A 20,237-nucleotide genomic window follows, 5' to 3' on the forward strand; every position below is an offset into this window, starting at 1 on the left:
AGTGGCTTTGCTTGTTGAGGAGCACAGGCTCTAAGCGCGTGGGCTTCAGTAGTTGTGTCAACCGGGCTCAGTAGTTGTGGCTCACGGGCTTTAGAGCGCAGGCTCAGTAGTTGTGGCACACGGGCTTAGTTGCTCTGCGGCACGTGGGATTTTCCTGGACCAACGCTCGAACCTGTGTCCCCTGCATTGGCAGGCGGATTCTTAACCACTGCACCACCAGGGAAGTCCCTCCTTGAATGCTTCTGGTATAAAAAAACAGGACTCTGAATGTGCTTCTACAATTTGAATTACTTGCTGTGGTTGCTCTTTCTGGTAGATTTTCCCTCCATTTTTAAGTAAAGATACACATCTTTCAACTATGAAAATTAGGTGCATTCAATTTTAACAAATTTATTTTTCAGTTTTAAAAACTATAAGTGGTAGAAATTTTGATATAGTTTATATAATCAGTTTCATTGGGAGAAGACAGACTATTTTAATGAATGATTACTTCATTAAAGTATCAGACTACGTTGCTATGAAGAAAATAAAATTACAAAAGGCATGTTACAGTACCCCCAAAGATGATGCTTGGAAAACTAATAAGTTATGGCAGATGACAAATGTATATTCATGAAGCTTTAACCACATGCAGTTATGTATTTCTCACAGATCAAATTGGTTACCTGAACTTCACACTGGGGATTTGTTTAGATAAAGTCATTTATGATTTCAGTTGTTAAACTACAACTTTTTATAGCATTTATTCCGTGAATCCTGATTTCTTTCCAACATGAAACACTGTATTACACTTTGTTCTAAATAAATAAATCTCACTTTTAGTGGTAAGGTTTAATGATTTTTCCTGAAAACAAAAAATTTTCTTCTGGTAAAGAGGACCTGTAGGACCCTATCGTTAGAATTAAAACTGCCTTGAGATAGTGTTGAGTTTTAAGAACGCATTTTACTTTCACTGTAGACTTCTCAAATTCAGTGGCTTGTCTTACGTTATAAAAGATCATTATAGGGGCTTCCCTGGTGGCGCAGTGGTTGAGAGTCTGCCTGCCAATGCAGGGGACACGGGTTCGAGCCCTGGTCTGGGAGGATCCCACATGCCATGGAGCAGCTGGGCCCATGAGCCAAAATTACTGAGCCTGCGCGTCTGGAGCCTGTGCTCCGCAACAAGAGAGGCCGCGACAGTGAGAGGCCCGCGCACCGCGATGAAGAGTGGCCCCCGCTTGCCGCAACTAGAGAAACCCCTCTCACAGAAACGAAGACCCAACACAGCCATAAATAAATAAATAAATAAATAAATAAAATTAAAAAAAAAAAAAGATCATTATAACCTAGTCGGCACGTCTTTTTTTCTTTCCTTTCTTTTTTTTTTTTTTTTGGACCCGCGGCTTGCCAGATGAATCTTAGTTCCCCGACCAGGGATCGAACCTGCGCCATGAAACCCGCAGTGAAAGCGAGGAGTCCTAACCACTGGGCCGTCAGGGAATCCCTTCAGCACATCCTTTACTCTAAACTAAACCTGTTGGATTTTCCCCTCCTCCAGTAGTGATGATATATATGGATCCATCTCGTTTTTCTCTGATAACCATGATGAGTGGTGACTATGCTTTCTGCAGGCTAGGGCTAAACCTCAGCAAGGCTGACGAGCCCCTCTAAGAATTAAGCCTGTTCTCATTAACGCTGGGTGTGCGGGGGGTGGGGAACCCAGCCTGTGGCTTAATAAATAGAGATATTAGATCATGGAGGATCTTGGTGACTACGACTGAAGTATCCACTTTATAATCACAATAATAGCCGTTAAGTGCATAATATTCTCTGCCATTACTGCACTCCGACAATGCAAAAATCCAGATACAGAAAAGTGGCCGCAACGCCCGACAGTTTTCACTCTCTCATGCAGGGTATAAATGTGATGTGAGGACTAAGCTAAATCGTATGCCTCAACTAAAGGAGTGTGGCCCACGAGAATGCGATATTAATGCCGCCAGCAAAATCAGCGTGAAGTGTTCTTTGTTAATCAAATTAACAGAATACAGGCTTGTGACATTAAGGCATGAAAATAGACACCATTCAGAATCTGGACAGCACACAAAAGTAATTGGATAACAAGAGCACGGGCTGGACGTCCTACTGTCCAAATATTACCGTGCTGTTACAGATGGGCTACTAAATCAGCGAGTTTCTTGGCCTAGGGCAGTGATCCTGCACTTGAGAACCACTTGAGAGCTTAAAAAATGCTGATGCCCAATCCCCACAGCCTGAGAGAATCATTTAACTGGCCCAGGGTGGAGTCCCGGGCATGGGATGTTTAGAAACTCCCCGAGTCCCTTGGTGGACCGCCAGGATTGTGAAGCTCTGGGCCCAGGGCAAAGAGGCCCGAGGGACAAGTCAGACTGGCTTGGGCAGCATGCTCCACTAGGCGGCGCTCGGCTGCTTCCTTCGAAAAATAAAAGGGTGGGATTGCATGTTGTTTAAGGTCCATCCCGTGTCCCAAATGTTATCCTATTTTCAGAGGGGCCTTTGTAAGACGGATACTATTCTTATCGTTTTCAAAGGGTTTCTTTTCCATTTTCTAAAATCTACAGTATCGGGAATTCCCTGGCCGTCCGGTGGTTGGGACCCTGAGCTTCCACTTCAGGGGGCAAGGGTTCCATCCCTCGTTGGGGAACTGAGATCCCGCAAGCTGGGCGGCGGGGCCAAAAAAAAAAAAAATCATAATAATAAAAAATAAAATCTACACTACCTTGGGATGTCAGGTTGTAAATGGTAGATTAAATACATCCACTTATCTCCACGGCATCCACAAAACCCCACTAAATGACAGTAAAGGAATAAACAGAAAAGATATACGTTCATATTGACAAAAGGGGGAGAGCAAGGCTTCCCTGGTGGCGCAGTGGTTAAGAATGCGCCTGCCAATGCAGGGGACTCGGGTTCGAGCCCTGGTTCGGGAAGATCCCACAGGCCCCAGAGCAACCAAGCCCGTGCGCCACAACTACTGAGCCTGTGCTCTAGAGCCCGCGAGCCACAGCTACTGAAGCCCGCGTGCCTAGAGCCTGTGCTCTGCACGCAACAAGAGAAGCCACTGCAGTGAGAAGCCCACGCGCCGCAACCAAGAGTAGCCCCCGCTCACCGCAACGAGAGGAAGCCCGCGCACAGCAACGAAGACCCAATGCAGCCAAAAATAAATAAATAAATGGATAGATAGATAAATGAACAAAATTTATTATCAAAAAAAAACCCCCCGAAAACATGAGAGCAGCTAACAGCAGCCAGGTGGTGACCAGGACGTTTTAGTGCTTCAGAACCCTGGAAAGGCTCAGGAATTCTGAGCTACCTCTGAAGGCTGAGGAAGATGTTGGTATCAGGGTGGGCAACTAGCAGGGTCTGCCACAGTTTAAAACAAAATGAAGAAAGAGCAGTATAAGCGTATTCTGAGATACAGAAGCAAACAGACGAAACTGCTCAGGATGTAAAAGGGTGGTTTCTGGGAAGTGGGAATTGGGATGGGGAAAAGCAGTTCAGGGTTTTGCTCTTCTGAAAGCCTTGTGTCATTTGACCTTTAAAATTAGGTATATACATCACTTAGATTTTTTTTTTTTTTAAAGCTGCTTCTGAAACGGGTATGTGGGAAAAGGCATACAAGCACTGTAGTTAGGAATATAAAGTTGTACAAGCTTTCCGAATGGCAGCTGGGTAATATGGATCAAAAATTTTAATGTGTGGAACATTCAGTCCAGCATTTCCACTCCTGGAATTTATTCTAAGGAAGTAATTGGACAACCACTGCTTTGATTATAAAATAGAAAAATTGGAGACTATCTACATGCCCTGCACCGGAATCTTGATTTGAACAAGTGATGGCTCATCCACACAGTGCAATTCTATGCCAACGCTTTAAACGATGGATTTCATACCTACCAGCTGGTCAAAAACTGTAAGAGCCTGACGGACTTCCCTGGGGGCGCAGTGCTTCAGAATGCACCTGCCAGCGCAAGGGACACGGGTTGGGGCCCTGCTCTGGGAAGATGCCACATGCCCCGGAGCAACTAAGCCTGTGTGCCACAACGACTGAAGCCTGCGCGCCTGGAGCCCGAGCTCCGCAACAAGAGATGCCACCGCCAGGAGAAGACCGCGCACCGCAACGAAAACCCAACACAGCCAAAAATAAATAAATAAATTTATTATTATTATTTTTTTAAATTGTAAAAGCCTGAAAACAGCAAGACTTGCTCAGCATGTGAAACAACGTAATGGGGATATAGTGCTGGCCTGTGGACACTGGTACAATCTCTCTGGACAAAAAAACAAAAATTGGCATTACAGAAACGTTAAGTGAAATATATACTTTGATCAATTCTTCTCCTACGAACTCCGAAATGATATGAGGACTCGGGAATAAAATTACCAGCGTTTCGGTAAAACGGAAGATCAATTCGAGGGCTACGTGCCACGTCCAAGGAGGTGGGACGTGCAAGAACATCCCTAAGAGGGTGCTGAGGGCCTCAGGCTGCACTCCAGCCGAACGTCTAGCAACCTAAAACGGAAAAACAACAGCACGTGATGAGCCGAGAAGCACACCAAACAACAGCTCCACAAAGTAACGCGAGAACACGTATGAGTCTGGCAAACATTTCACCTGCGCGAAGACGATAGGAAAACAAAGAACGAACTCATGTTCTTTACCTAAGCTTCCACGGGAAGAAAGCGAACCTGGGTGAAAAGTCAGACTATGAAGATTAAACACCACGCAAACCAGCAGGAACACGGCCGGGTTAGAAAAATAACCTTCCCAAACATTACACAAAACCTCCCACACGCCACGGAAAAACAACATCTCCCGGAGTGTAAAGAGCCATGAGGCACAAGCGCAGTTCAGCTCTTTCTTTGGTAAGTCTATTTTTTTTCCACACACATCTCAGCCTTGTTCACTAACACAAGGCCTCCAAAAATTGCACGTGGTGCCGAACCTCCCCTCTCTCCTCAGGCAAACCTTAAGGAGAAATCAAGAGACTCAAGCCCCTTAACGAGGAGCAAGAGGATGGATATCTCTGGCCGCCTGCAGAGACTATGCTAAGGAGATCGTCCCCCCTTGTACAGTGAGGGCGAACGTAAGCTCGGGTCAAGAACTTGCAACACTTTTTTCCAGTTAAGTGACTGAAGTCTCATTCTTTGAAATAATAGGTTTAAAGGAAATCTATGGCTTTAACTTGAAAATATATTGTTTGCATTTGATCCCGGTTATGCAAATGAACGCTGAGTCCCCGCCCCCGAGATTCTTGCCCGACCTCGGCCGGCCGAAGCCCGCTTCCCGGGACCCTGACTACATCTCTTCTGCTCCTCGAGGCTCTGCGTGTGATTTCTTTGGGGTAAAGGATTTTGTTGACTGCTTAAGAAAACGTCGGAGCTCTGCATTTGACACGAGACACGGTTCACAACATAATATCAAGTGAAAGGTAAAAGACAACTACAAAACTATATTTAATATTGCACTTTTTCTTCCAAAAAGAAATGTCTGTGTGTGCGTTGGGCATGTATGTGCACAGAAAAGTGCTTACACCAAAATTATGCTTACACTAAAATATTACTGGCCGTTATGCCTTTCTTTAACTCTTTTCTTCTGTGTTTTCAGAAATTTGTGTTTGACGTATGCAGAAAAAATAAGGAAAATCAATAAAAAAGATTTCATAATAAGCAAAGATAAAGGAATTAGAAGGAAAGAATAATAAGCATAGCAGAAATCCAAGACAGAGAAACAAGGAAGCCAAAATGAGCTTTAACAAATTTTTATTGGACTATAGTTGATTTACAATATTGTGTTAGTTTCAGGTGTAGAGCAAAGTGATTCGGTTATACATATATATGTATATATCTTTTTTTCCAATTCTTTCCCATTATGGTTTATTACCATGAATTCAAAATATTGAATATAGTTCCCTGTGCTCTACAGTAAATCCCTGTTGTTTTTGTCAGTCTTAATAATAACAACCTCTCTCCGTTTCTCCCTCCAGTTCTAGGAGCCATAGCTGTTTCTAGCAATTGCTACCTTAGGGTGGTTCCCTTTTTGCCTTTTCAGCTCTCCAATACATGGGTTAACCATTCTTTATATTATAATGATTTTGTTTTGATGTTGACCATTTTTAAAGTCTTTACTGAATTTGTTACAATACTGCTTCTGTTTTATGTTTTGGTTTTTAGGCCGTGAAGCATGTGGGGTCTCAGCTCCTCGACAAGGGGTCGAACCCATTCCCCCTGCATTGGAAGGCGAAGTCTTAACCACTGGACCGCCAGGGAAGTCCCCTATTCTTTATATTAAATTTTTTCTGTGAAAATAACTTTTATTGTTTTCTTTTGACAGGACATGACTGATGCATCAACTGCAGACAGTTATTCATTATATTTGCTTTATAGCTTATTGTGTATCTGAAATCTTTCATTCTAATATTTTCATTTTATGATTTTAATTAGCAACCAAAAAATATAAGGTAGCTAGGAATAAACCTGACAAAAGATGCACATGAAATGTAAGGAGATATTAAACAACACCTAAATAAAGGAAAGATATACTACATTCATGGATGGGAAGACAGATATCCCTAAAGATGCCAATCTTCTCCAAACTAGATCTTGGAAGGGGGCCTGGAATCTATATTTTATCATCCCAGGAGAATTTTTTTAAATTAATTAATTTATTTATTTATTTTTGGCTGCGTTGGGTCTTGGTTGCTGTGCGTGGGCTTTCTCTAGTTGCAGTGAGCAGGGGCTACTCTTCGTTGCGGTGCACGGGCTTCTCACTGCAGTGGCTTCTCTTGTTGCAGAGCACGGGCTCCAGGCGTGCGGGCTTCAGTAGTGGCTCATGGGCTCTAGAGCGCAGGCTCAGTAGTTGTGGTACACTGGCTTAGTTGCTCCGTGGTGTGTGGGATCTTCCTGAGCCAGGGATCGAAGCCGTGTCCCCTGCTTTGGCAGGCGGATTCTTTTTTTTGTTTTAATTATTATTTTTTATATCTTTATTGAAGTATAATTGCTTTACAATGTTCTGTTAGTTTCTGCTGTATAACAAAGTGAATCAGCTATACGTATATATATATATATATCCCCATATCTCCTCCCTCTTGCATCTCCCTCCCACCCTCCCTATCCCACCCCTCTAGGTGGTCACAAAGCACTGAGCTGATCTCCCTGTGCTATGCAGATGGCAGGTGGATTCTTAACCACTGTGCCACCAGGGAAGTCCAGCAGGTTCTTATTAGATATCCAATATTTTATACATATTAGTGTATATATGTCAATCCCAATCTCCCAATTCATCCGCACCCCCCACTTTCCCCCCTTGGTGTCCATACCTTTGTTCTCTACATCGGTGTCTCTATTTCTGCCTTACAAACCGGTTCATCTGTACCATTTTTCTAGATTCCTCATATATGTGTTAATATACGATATTTGGGGCTTCCCTTGTGGTGCAGTGGTTAAGAATCTGCCTGTCAATGCAGGGGACACGGGTTCAAGCCCTGGTCTGGGAAGATCCCATATGCCGTGGAGCAACTAAGCCCGTGTGCCACAACTACTGAGCCTGCACACTAGAGCCCAGGAGAAGCTCGCGTGCCTAGAGCCAGTGCTCCACAACAAAAGAAGCCACCGCAATGAGAAGCCCACGCACTGCAAGAAATAGTAGCCCCTGCTCCCCACAACTAGAGAAAGCCCATGCACAGCAGCAAAGACCCAACGCAGCCAAAAACAATAAATAAAATAAAATAAAATAATATACAATATTTGTTTTTCCTCTGTCTGACTTACTTCACTCTGTATGACACTCTCTAGGTCCATCCACGTCTCTACAAATGACCCAAATTTGTTCTTTTTATGCCTGAGTAATATTCCATTGTATATATGTACCACATCTTCTTTATCCATTTGTCTGTCCATGGGAATTTAGGTTGCTTCAATGACATAGCTATTGTAAATAGCGCTGCAATGAACATTGGGGTGCATGTGTCTTTTTGAATTATGGTTTTCTCTGGGTATATGCCCAATAGTGGGATTGCTGGGTCATATGGTAATTCTATTTTTAGTTTTTTAAGGAACCTCCATACTCTTCTCCGTAGTGGCTGTATCAATTTACATTCCCACCAACAGTGCAAGAGGGTTCCCTTTTCTCCACACCCTCTCCAGCATTTGTTGTTTGTAGATTTTTTGATGATGGCCATTCTGACTGGTGTGAGGTGATACCTCATTGTAGTTTTGATTTGCATTTTTCTTATAATTAGTGATGTTGAGCAGCTTTTCATGTGCTTCTTGGCCATCTGTATGTCTTCTTTGGAGAAATGTCTATTTAGGTTTTCTGCCCATTTTTTGATTGGGATGTTTGTTTTTTTAATATTGAGCTGCATGAGCTTTTTATATATTTTGGAGATTAATCCTTTGTCCATTGATTCATTTCCAAATATTTTCTCCCATTCTGAGGGTTGTCTTTTCGTTTTATTTATAGTTTCTTTAGGTCCCATTTGTTTATTTTTGTTTTTATTTCCATTTCTCTAGGAGGTGGGTCAAAAAGGATCTTGCTGTGATTTATGTCATAGAGTGTTCTGCCTATGTTTTCCTCTAAGAGTTTTATAGTGTCTGGCCTTACATTTAGGTCTTTAATCCATTTTGAGTTTATTTTTTCATATGGTGTTGGGAAGTGTTCTAATTTCATTCTTCTACATGTAGCTGTCCAGTTTTCCCAGCACCACTTATTGAAGAGGCTGTCTTTTCTCCATTGTATATTCTTACTTCCTTTATCAAAGATAAGGTGACCATATGTGTGTGGGTTTATCTCTGGGCTTTCTATCCTGTTCCATTGATCTATATTTCTGTTTTTGTACCAGTACCATACTGTCTTGATTCCTGTAGCTTTGTAGTAAAGTCTGAAGCCAGGGAGTCTGATTCCTCCAGCTCCATGTTTTTCCCTCAAGACTGCTTTGGCTATTTGGGGTCTTTTGTGTCTCCATACAAATTTTAACATGTTTTGTTCTAGTTCTGTCAAAAAATGCCACTGGTAATTTGATAGGGATTGCATTGAATCTGTAGATTGCTTTGGGTAGTATAGTCATTTTCACAATATTAATTCTTCCAGTCCAAGAACATAGTATATCTCTCCATCTGTTTGTGTCATCTTTGATTTCTTTCATCAGTGTCTTAAAGTTTTCTGAGTACAGGTCTTTTACCTCCTTAGGTAGGTTTATTCCTCGGTATTTTATTCTTTTTGTTGCAATGGTGAATGGGATTGTTTCCTTAATTTCTCTTTCTGATCTTTTGTTTTTAATGTATAGGAATGCAAGTGATTTCTGTGCATTAATTTTGTATCCTGCAACCTTACCAAATTCATTGATTAGCTCTAGTAGTTTTCTGGTGGCGTCTTTAGGACTCTCTACGTATACTATCATGTCATCTGCAAACAGTGACAGTTTTACTCTTCTTTTCCAATTTGTATTCCTTTTATTTCTTTTTCTTCCCTGATTGCCATGGCTAGGACTTCCAAAACTATGTTGAATAATAGTGGTGAGAGTGGACATCCTTGTCTTGTTCCTGGTCTTAGAGGAAATGCTTTCAGTTTTTCACCATTGAGAATGATGTTTGCTGTGGGTTTGTCGTATATGGCCTTTATTATGTTGAGGTAGGTTCCCTCTATGCCCACTTTCTGGAGAGTTTTTATCATAAATGGGTGTTGAATTTTGTCAAAAGTTTTTCAGCATCTATTGAGATGATCATATGGTTTTTATTCTTCCATTTGTTAATATGGGGCATCACACTGATTGATTTGCATATATTAAAGAATCCTTACATCCCTGGGATAAATCCCACTTGATCATGATGTATGATCCTTTTAATGTGTTGTTGGATTCTGTTTGCTAGTATATTGTCGAGGATTTTTGCATCTATATTCATCAGTGATATTGGTCTGTAATTTTCCTTTTTTGTAGTATGTTTGTCTGGTTTTGGTATCAGCATGATGGTGGCCTCGTGGAATGAGTTTGGGAGTGTTCCTTCGTCTGCAATATTTTGGAAGTGTTTGAGAAGGATGGGTGTTAGCTCTTCTCTAAATGTTTGATAGAATTCACCTGTGAAGCCATCTGGTCCTGGACTTCTGTTTGTTGGAAGATTTTTAATCACAGTTTCAATTTCATTACTTGTGATTGGTCTGTTCATATTTTCTATTTCTTCCTGGTTCAGTCTTGGAAGGTTATACCTTTCTCAGAATTTGTCCATTTCTTCCAGGTTGTCCATTTTATTGGCATAGAGTTGCTTGTAGTAGTTTCTTAGGATGATTTGTATTTCTGTGGTGTCTGTTGTAACTTCTCCTTTTTCATTTCTAATTTTATTGATTTGATTCCTCTCCTTCTTTTTCTTGATGAGTCCGGCTAAAGGTTTATCAATTTTGTTTATCTTCTCAAAGAACCAGTTTTAGTTTTATTGATCTTTGCTACTGTTTCCTTTGTTTCTATTTCATTTATTTCTGCTCTGATCTTTGTGATTTCTTTCCTTCTACTAACTTTGGGTTTTCTTTGTTTTTCTTTGTCTAGTTCCTTTAGGTGCAAGGTTAGATTGCTTATTTGAGATTTTTCTTGTTTCTTGAGGTAGGCTTGTATAGCTATAAACTTCCCTCTTAGAACTGCTTTTGCTGCATCCCATAGGTTTTGGATCATCGTGTTTTCGTTGTCATTTGTCTCTAAGTATTTTTTGATTTCCTCTTTGATTTCTTCAGTGATCTCTTGGTTATTTAGTAACGTATTGTTTAACCTCCATGTGTTTGTGTTTATTATGTTATTTTCCCTGTAATTGATTTCTAATCTCATAGCATTGTGGTCAGAAAAGATGCTTGATATGATTTCAATTTTCTTAAATTTACCGAGGCTTGATTTGTGACTCAAGATGTGATCTATCCTGGAGAATGTTCAATGTGCACTTGAGAAGAAAGTGTGATCTGCTGTTTTTGGATGGAATGTCCTATAAATATCAATTAAATCTATCTGGTCTCTTGTGTCATTTAAAGCTTGTGTTTCCTTATTAATTTTCTGTCTGGATGATCTGTCCACTGGTGTAAGTGAGGTGTTAAAGGTCCCCACTATTATTGTGTTACTGTCGATTTCCTCTTTTATAGCTGTTAGCAGTTGCCTTGTGTATTGAGGTGCTCCTATATTGGGTGTATATATATTTATATTTGTTATATCTTCTTCTTGGATTGAGCCCTTGATCATTATGTAGTGTCCTTCCTTGTCTCTTGTAATGTTCTTTATTTTAAAGTCTATTTTAGGACTTCCCTGGTGGCGCCATGGTTAAGAATCTGCCTGCCAATGCAGGGGACACGGGTTTGAACCCTGGTCCAGGAAGATCCTACATGCTGTGGAGCAACTAAGCCCATGAACCACAACTACTGAGCCTGCCTGACGCACCTACTGAAGCCCGCGTGCCTAGAGCCTGTGCTCCTCAGCAAGAGAAGCCACTGCAATGAGAAGCCCGCACACTGCAATGAAGAGTAGCACCCCGCTCGCCACAACTAGAGTAAGCCCGCACGCAGCAACGATGACCCAATGCAACCAATAAATAAATAAGTAAATAAAATTAAAAAAAAATAAAGTCTATTTTATCTGATATGAGTATTGCTACTCCAGCTTTCTTTTGATTTCCATTTGCATGGAATATCTTTTTCCATCCCCTTGCTTTCAGTCTGTATGTGTCCCTAGGTCTGAAGTGGGTCTCTTGTAGACAGCATATAGATGGGTCTTGTTTTTGTATCCATTCAGTGAGTCTATGTCTTTTGGTTGGAGCATTTAATCCATTCACATTTAAGGTAATTATCGATATGTGTATTCTTATTACCATTTTCTTAATTGTTATGGGTTTGTTTTTGTAGGTCCTTTTCTTATCTTGTGTTTCCCACTTAGAGAAGTTCCTTTAGCATTTGTTGTAGAGGTGGTTTGCTGGTGCTGAATTCTCTTAGCTTTTGCTTGTCTGTAAAGCTTTTGATTTCTCTGTTGAATCTAAATGAGATCCTTGCCGGGTAGAGTAATCTTGGTTGTAGGTTCTTCCCTTTCATCACTTTAAATATATCATGCCACTCCCTTCTGGCTTGTAGAGTTTCCGCTGAGAAATCAGCTGTTAACCTTATGGGAGTTCCCTTGTATGTTATTTGTCATTTTTCTCTTGTTGCTTTCAATAACTTTTCTTTGTCTTTAATTTTTGTCAATTTGATTACTATGTGTCTCGGCCTGTTTCTCCTTGGGTTTATCCTGTATGGGACTCTCTGCACTTCCTGGACTTGGGTGGCTATTTCTTTTCCCATGTTAGGGAAGTTTTCGACTGTAATCTCTTCAAATATTTTCTCTGGTCCTTTCTCTCTCTCTTCTCCTTTTGGAACCCCTATAATGCGAATGTTGTTGCGTTTAATGTTGTCTCAGAGGTCTCGTAGGCTGTCTTCATTTCTTTTCATTCTTTTTTCTGTATTCTGTTCTGCAGCAGTGAATTCCACCATTCTGTCTTCCAGGTCACTTATCTGTTCTTCTGCCTCAGTTATTCTGCTATTGATTCCTTCTAGTGTAGTTTTCGTTTCAGTTATTGTATTGTTCATCTCTGTTTGTTTGTTCTTTAATTCTTCTAGGTCTTTGTTAAACACTTCTTGCATCTTCTTGATCTTTGCCTCCATTCTTTTTCTGAGGTCCTGGATCATCTTCACTATCATTATTCTGAATTCTTTTTCCGGAAGGTTGCCTATCTCCACTTCATTTAGTTGTTTTTCTGGTGTTTTATCTTGTTCCTTCATCTGGTACATAGCCCTATGCCTTTTCATCTTGTCTGTCTTTCTGTGAATGTGGTTTTTGTTCCACAGGCTGCAGGATTGTAGTTCTTCTTGCTTCTGCTGTCTGCCCTCTTGTGGATGAGGCCATCTAAGAGGTTTGTGCAAGTTTCCTGATGGGAGGGATTGGTGGTGGGTAGAGCTGGCTGTTACTCTGGTGGGCAGAGCTCAGTAAAACTTTAATCCCCTTGACTGTTGATGGGTGAGGTTGGGTTCCCTCCCTGTTGGTTGTTTGGCCTGAGGCAACCCAGCACTGTAGCCTACCCGGCTTTTTTGTGGGGCTAATGGCGGACTCTGAGAGGGCTCACGCCAAGGAGTACTTCCCAGAACTTCTGCTGCCAGTGTCCTTGTCCTCACGCTGAGCCACAGCCACCCCCCACCTCCATGGGAGACCCTCCAACACTAGCAGGTAGGCCTGGTTCAGTCTCCTATGGGGTCACTGCTCCTTCCCCTGGGTCCTGATGTGCACACTACTTTGTGTGCACCCTCCAAGAGTGGAGTCTCTGTTTCCCCTAGTCCTGTCAAAGTCCTGCAATCAAATTCCACTAGCCTTCAAAGTCTGATTGTCTAGGAATTCCTCCTCCCATTGCCGGACCCCCATGTTCAGAAGCCTGATGTGGGGCTCAGAGCCTTCACTCCAGTGGTTGGACTTCTGTGGTATAAGTGTTCTCCAGTTTGTGAGTCACCCACTCAGTGGTTATGGGATTTTATTTTATTGTGATTGCATCCCTCCTACCATCTCATTGCGGCTTCTCCTTTGTCTTTGGATGTGGGGTATCTTTTTTGATGAGTTGTAGCGTCTTCCTGTCGATGATTGTTCAGCAGTTAGTTGTGATTCAGGTGCTCTCTCGCAAGAGGGCGTGAGCGCACGTCCTTCTACTCTGCCATCTTGAACCAATGTCCTATATAGAGATTTTCAACAGCGCCTAACCCCACAAGTATTTTGTATTTTTCTTTACCACTCTCTTTATACATATAGTTTCCATTTCCTTGCAAGTCTGTAATTCTGGCCGAGACTTGTAGAAATAAATCAGAACAAAATTCATGAAGCCTGTATATTCAATATATGTATTTGAGTTTTTGAAATGCATGTACTCTCTCCCAATATTCCCTACATGACAAGAGTTTTTATTTGAAGTATCCTCTTCCTGCTGGACCTGGCACCCCAGTGTTTGCCAATCTAATTGTACACTCTACAGCCTGCCATCAGTATGCCTGAGCAAGCTAGTTTTAAGGTATAATCATTTTTTAAATCTTACAGTGTCTGCCAGAAATGTGAAAGTGTATAGCAAATGCTGAAATTGGCCAAATTCCTATAAGGACTAAAATCAGGGTGCACATAGAAGGATGGTATTGGGTAATCGAATTAAACAATAAGCTCTCTGTTCTATGAAAAGGCAAATACTCCTTTTCACTACCTACAACCCCAAGAGCATGCAACAAACATGAAATTGAACTCTTCTGTTGAAATAATACTCTTGGCTACTTTAAAGGTTAGTAGGAGCTTTTCTTTCTCTGAAAATACTCCAAGGTAGACAAGTCAAACTAGCGTGGTTTAACTCCTTTTGACACTTCAAGATACGGCTCAGATGTCACTTTAAACCTTCCTTAAACTTCCCTACCACCAGTAGAAAATTACACTTAAGCCGTTACTTTGCAATACCTTTATCTTCTGAATTTTGTTACTGTTTTTTTTTAATTTTTTTATTGGAGTATAGTTGATTTACAATGTTGTGTCAGTTTCTGCTGTACAGCGAGTCAGTTATACATATACATATATCCACTCTTTTGTAGATTCTGTTCCCATATAGATCATTACAGATGAATTATGTTACTGTTTGTTATTTGTATCACTGGCAGTGTTGGCCTGAGAGCCCTTATTCTAAATCGTGGTATGCCTGGTGTCTAATTAAGTGCTCAGAATGTAGTAGGTGCTCAGTAAATGTTTAACTGATGAATGAAAACTTTCTATTGCCACTAAGTTTACCCTGGGATGATCTTGGTCCCGTGGCTGCCTGAGGTCTTCTCAGTGTGGCAGCAGGATGTTGCCACTAGGAGACTCTCCAAGAGGTTGTGAGAAGGGATATCGCCTTGGGGAATTGGAGGTTTGGCCCTCATCTGTATAGATTCAGAAAACTGAGTGGCCAGTGCACTTTTGCTATTCAGAGCTTCTTTTTCTCAAAAAGTATGTATTGAGAGCTTTCTCCGAGCCTGGCCTTCTGCTGAGTGCTGAGAATATAGAAGTTCCATGGGCACGGCCCCTGCCCTCACTTCATTTACCACCTAGCTGCAGGAGTCCATTCAACAAGCCCTAAAAAGAAACAACTCAAGGGAGTTCCCTGGTGGCCTAGTGGTTAGAATTCCATGCTTTCACTGCCAGGGCCCGGGTTCAATTTCTGGTAGGGGACCTGCGATTCAGCAAGCCAAAAAAAAAAAAAAAATCATGAAAAAATAAAAATAAAAACAAGCCCTTACACTGAAGTGTGGGACTGGCCTGGTACGGGAAGTACAGCATGCTAGAGATGCAAAACAGGAGTACCCAAAATATTCCGGCCCCCCGAGGGGCTTCCAAACACACTCCCAGAAGGCACTGTCTCCAGAATACGGCTCTCAGTCCCGATTTACAAAGTCAAAATGTTTATTAATAATGAGCAGTGGAGGGCTTCCCTGGTGGCGCAGTGGTTGAGAATCTGCCTGCTAATGCAGGGGACACGGGTTCGAGCCCTGGTCTGGGAAGATCCCACATGCCGCGGAGCAACTAGGCCCGTGAGCCACAACTACTGAGCCTGCGTGTCTGGAGCCTGTGCCCCGCAACGGGAGGGGACGCGATAGTGAGAGGCCCGCGCACCGCGATGAAGAGCGGTCCCCGCACCGCGATGAGGAGTGGCCCCCGCTTGCCGCAACTGGAGAAAGCCCTCGCACGAACCGAAGACCCAACACAGTCAAAAATAAATAAATAAATAAATAAATAAATAAAGTAGCTATAAGAGCACCCAAGCCCTTACATAAAAAAATAATAATAATAATAATGAGCAGTGGAAGCATCTCACTGAATACAAATATACACTGTGGACAGAGAATGTCGCCTGCATTTCAGTAAACAAAGGATGTTGTGGCCATAAAGCCACCATTCACGTAGCCGCCCCTGAGGGTGTGCCCTGAGTGGATTCAGGATGGAGAAAAACAGGATAGTGGCCCTAGAGTGGCCCTAGATAGTTAAGGTGCATATCAAAGGAATGATTTCAATGAGCCCAGACTCTTGCATCTTCCCATACTAAAATCATTAACTTGAGATGTCTGTTTTTGTGATTAGCAGTAATCTTTTGATGTTCTGATGGTTGACTACATGTTTTTTTTCCTCAGCAAAAAACTCATATATCCTGGCTCTTCCCTTACCTCTTTTATTTATTTATTTATTTAAATTAAAAAAATTTTTTCTTGGCCACACTGCTCGGCTTGTGGGATCTTAGTTCCCTGACCAGGGATGAAACCCATGCCCCCTGCAGTGGAATCGTGGCGTCCTAACCACAGGACCGCCAGGGAAGTCCCTCGTTCCTTACTCTTTGGAGCAGTCTCTCAGAGCTAACTGAGAGTCTGTATCCCAGGCTCAAGTCCTCAGTAAGTTTGCTGAATAAAACAGAATTCTCAGGAGTTCCCTGGTGGCCTAGTGGTTAGGATTCTGGGCTTTCACTGACAGGGCCCGGCATTCCATCCCTGGTCGGGGAACTGAGATCCCACAATTAGGTTGTGCATTTTTTTTTTTAGTCGACTACACACATCTACATTCCCTCTCCAGAGTCAGACCCACATAGGGAGACAGATTCTGATGGGAAGGTTTTTTGGTAAGACATCAAAACAAGTCTCCTGTTCAAAGGCATTAGATTAGCATGCTGGAGCCTCTGTCCCCACACTAAGGATAGCCTTGGAAATGGGGCCGTTATTTCTTTTTTTTTTAAACTTATTTTACATTTCAATTGGCTTTTTAAAAAAAATTATTTAATTTATTTATTTTTGGCTGCGTTGGGTCTTCGTTGTTGCGCATGGACTTTCTCTAGTTGCAGCGAGCGGGGGCTACTCTTCGTTGCAGTGCGCGGCCTTCTCATTGCGATGGCTTCTCTCGTTGTGGAGCACAGGCTCTAGGCGCGTGGGCTTCAGTAGTTGTGTCAAGCGGGCTCAGTAGTTGTGGCGCACGGGCTTAGTTGCTCCACGGCATGTGGGATCTTCCTGGACCAGGGCTCGAACCCGTGTCTCCTGCATTGGCAGGGGGATTCTTAACCACTGCACCACCAGGGAAGCCCGGGGCCATTATTTGTGAAGTTCTCTTTTTTGACCAAGATTCTCTCTCTCCCAAACATTGCTTGGATGGGCCAGTCAGCCTGGCCTCCCTGACTCTCCCTTTTCTAGGTTTCCACTCTTCTGATGAGATACACTGCTTCTTGAGATTTGTCAGTACCTTTGATCATATTATAGGGTATGACGGGGTCTGTTAATTTACTGCCAGCAAAGACTGTGTAGTAGTCGTAGTAGTAGCCTCTGTGTGTATGTGTGTGTGTGTGTGTGTTGTGTAAAATTAAGGGCTAGCAATGACCCCACTCAGGACGTCACACACCAGGGGAGGGGTAGTCAGCTATATTAATCAGGGAGTCTGTATTCCAGATTCTAGCTACTACAAATGCTTCTGTTAGCCATAGCTCAATCAATAGCAGAGGCTTTTCTAAGTAGCAAAATGAAGGTTAGAAATGGATTTTCATTGGTGAAATTAGTAGCTTGTTAGACAGTATGATGGGTGTCAGAAATGGGCTCACAGTGGTGAAATTAGTAATATTCAAGATGTGCATTGCTTAAAATTTGTGAGTCTCTTCACCCTTGCATTGACAGGGTATGAGAACCTAGCAATCTGAAGCCTGCTCCTTAAGGGGTAATACTACAGGCCAAACCTCTAAATAGCCCTGTGTCCAGCTATGAACTCTGAGGGTTCCAGTTCCCTCATAGTGGCCATAAGGCCAACAGAATCCTGCCTCTGTAATAGACGCAAGTTGGCCTCTTAACAGGACAGAGAGCTGGGGGCATCATTGAGCTTACTGCTCTTAAGAACTTTCTGCCTCAGGTTCCTGGCTGTTTACTAAGCATCTGAATAAGTGGGCCCATATTCAGGTACATGCATAGCCTTTAGAGAGGAAGCGGGGAGAATACCCCCTACTGGCGACGAGCTGTTTTTCTTGTGACCTTCACCCTTCTGGCAGGTAGAGTTCTTAACAGAGACCATAAGTCCTTGAGCAAAACGTGAGAATAATTAATGCAGATAGATCATGGGATGCCTCTTAAAGACTTGGAAATAAAGAAATGATAGCTCTTGGGACTTCCCTGGTGGTCCAGTGGTTAAGACTCCGTGCTCTCAATGCAGGAGGCCTGGGTTCGATCCTTGGTCAGGGAACTGGATCCTGCATGCATGCCGCAACGAGGATCCCACATGCTGCAACTGAGACCTGGCGCAGCCAAATAAATAAATATTTAAAAAAAAAAAAAAGAAATGTTAGCTCTTGAAGACTTAAAACATAACCCCAATAATGGATCCCAGCTGAGATAAGTACAGTGCTTTATAGAGCCTTGGGTTAAGGCTGGGCAGTAACCTCTTTGAAGGCATTTAAGATAAAATTCTAAACAAAGAATGGGTCTATCAAAAATCAGGTTAGTCTGACCTGAGGAAGAAGAGAGTGATCTGAGACCCAGAGCGCCAGACAGAAGCTATTCTTTCTCTCTCCCTTCTGCTAAGCTGTTTTCCTTAGAAACGGATCACTAAGCCTGGCCCACTTGCAAGAACAGGGGAATCAGACTCCACCTTTTGAAGGGAGGAGCATCAAAGAACTTGTGGACAGATTTAAAAAAACACCATCCCCTCCATTAAAGACGTTATAAGAAGCAGACCTCTGAAATTCATATTTCTCGTGGGAGCAGTAATAGCTATGTTTCTCTTGAGCACCCGGTTTGTTTTTATTTTGTTATGTTGTGAATCACTCTGTAAATTGTGCTTTCCTCTTTTCCCAGCTGTCAAGAAGCTCAAAATAAAAATTTGGCTCATGTCCAGCTTGTGGACAAGACCTCAAGGCATGTGTTTTATGGAATCAACTCACCCATGACATCATCTTATTTTTCCTGATCCTTCTTTCACTTTCACTTTCTTGTCATTTCTCTCTCTCTCTCCCTCTCTATTTGTATATAAACGAATGATATGACATATATCTATATATCTACACACACACATATGTATGTCGTGGCATATCGTGTATATGTTTACAGCCTTCCAAATCCCTTTGAAATAAGAATGTATATAAATAAAACAAATACAATTAACTATTTTTCATTTCTCTTAAGACTTGAGGTCACTTGCATAGTCCTTTTGTTTTCTTAATAAATATAACTATTTTTTTAATTCCATGCATACTTATACTCAAACAATACAGAAAATCATGAAGTAAAAATACTCCCAAGTTTCATCTCCCAGGGAAAAACATTATTAACACTTTGATTAATGTCCTTCTAAACATCTCTTTATAAACCTACAGGCAATTCTATGAAAATGGATTTTTTTTTAAGCTCACTGTGCTATGTATATTTTCTAGGTCAATTTAAAAAATGTTTATCATTTTTAGTAGCTGCATGGTGTTCTCTTGTACCATAATTTAACTATGGTGCATTTTAACACTCAATTCCCCAGGCGGGTTACAAGCAGCATTACCGATAGATTTTTTTCTGCATCTCACTGGGACTTTTGCCTTTAAGAAGGTGAGGAATAGTGGCCGAGGCCATCAGCTTTATACAGTGTCTAGGTATGGGTTCATTATCTGTTGCTCTAGTTGTGAAATCTCAAAGCTGGACTGAGGTGTTCTGCCTGTGAAATAAAATAATGGTACTTTCCCCAAATTTACAGAAATAATTAAAATTAATAGAAGGAATTTCCCCAATATTGAAATTTACTCTCACGTTAAGTTATTAAATTTTTGGCGCCTGACACCACTACTTAGTATTCTCTCATAAAAAATGACATAGGATTTACACAAATTTTCATAATGAGTTATTTAAGGCAACATGTCAGGATTTCATGACGGTCTGTGACTATCAGAAGCTCGGTCACTGGAGATCTGGTTCCATCAGATGTAAATAGGAAGTATGCCTGAGAAAAAATCTATCCCCGCCCTAATCTCGTCAAGAAAAAAAAATCGATTCAGCAAACCGAGTTTGTTAAAAAATTTCAGTAACGAAACAACTGGCGGAGAAAGCCAGTACGTTCAATGTGTATTAAGCGCCAACTAAGGGTGGAGAACTGTGCTAGAAGCCCGGGCGGTTCAGCCAAGGTGGATATGACGCAGCCCCCACCCCGCAGGAGCTCGGGACCGCTAAACTGTGCTGAGAGCTC

At 41.9% G+C, this 20,237-nt stretch overlaps 1 long non-coding RNA gene across 1 annotated transcript; it reads left to right on the plus strand.

The window, feature by feature from the left end:
* The first annotated feature begins 1,345 nt into the window (after nucleotides 1–1,345).
* On the plus strand, nucleotides 1,346–15,800 carry LOC309652989. Its single transcript, XR_014258952.1, has 2 exons — nucleotides 1,346–5,450; nucleotides 6,193–15,800. It is a non-coding gene; the product is annotated as an uncharacterized lncRNA (long non-coding RNA).
* The last annotated feature ends 4,437 nt before the right edge of the window (nucleotides 15,801–20,237 follow it).

This window comes from Balaenoptera physalus (genome assembly GCF_965194825.1).
Source record: "Balaenoptera physalus genome assembly, chromosome: X".
Classification (NCBI taxonomy): Eukaryota; Metazoa; Chordata; class Mammalia; order Artiodactyla; family Balaenopteridae; genus Balaenoptera; species Balaenoptera physalus.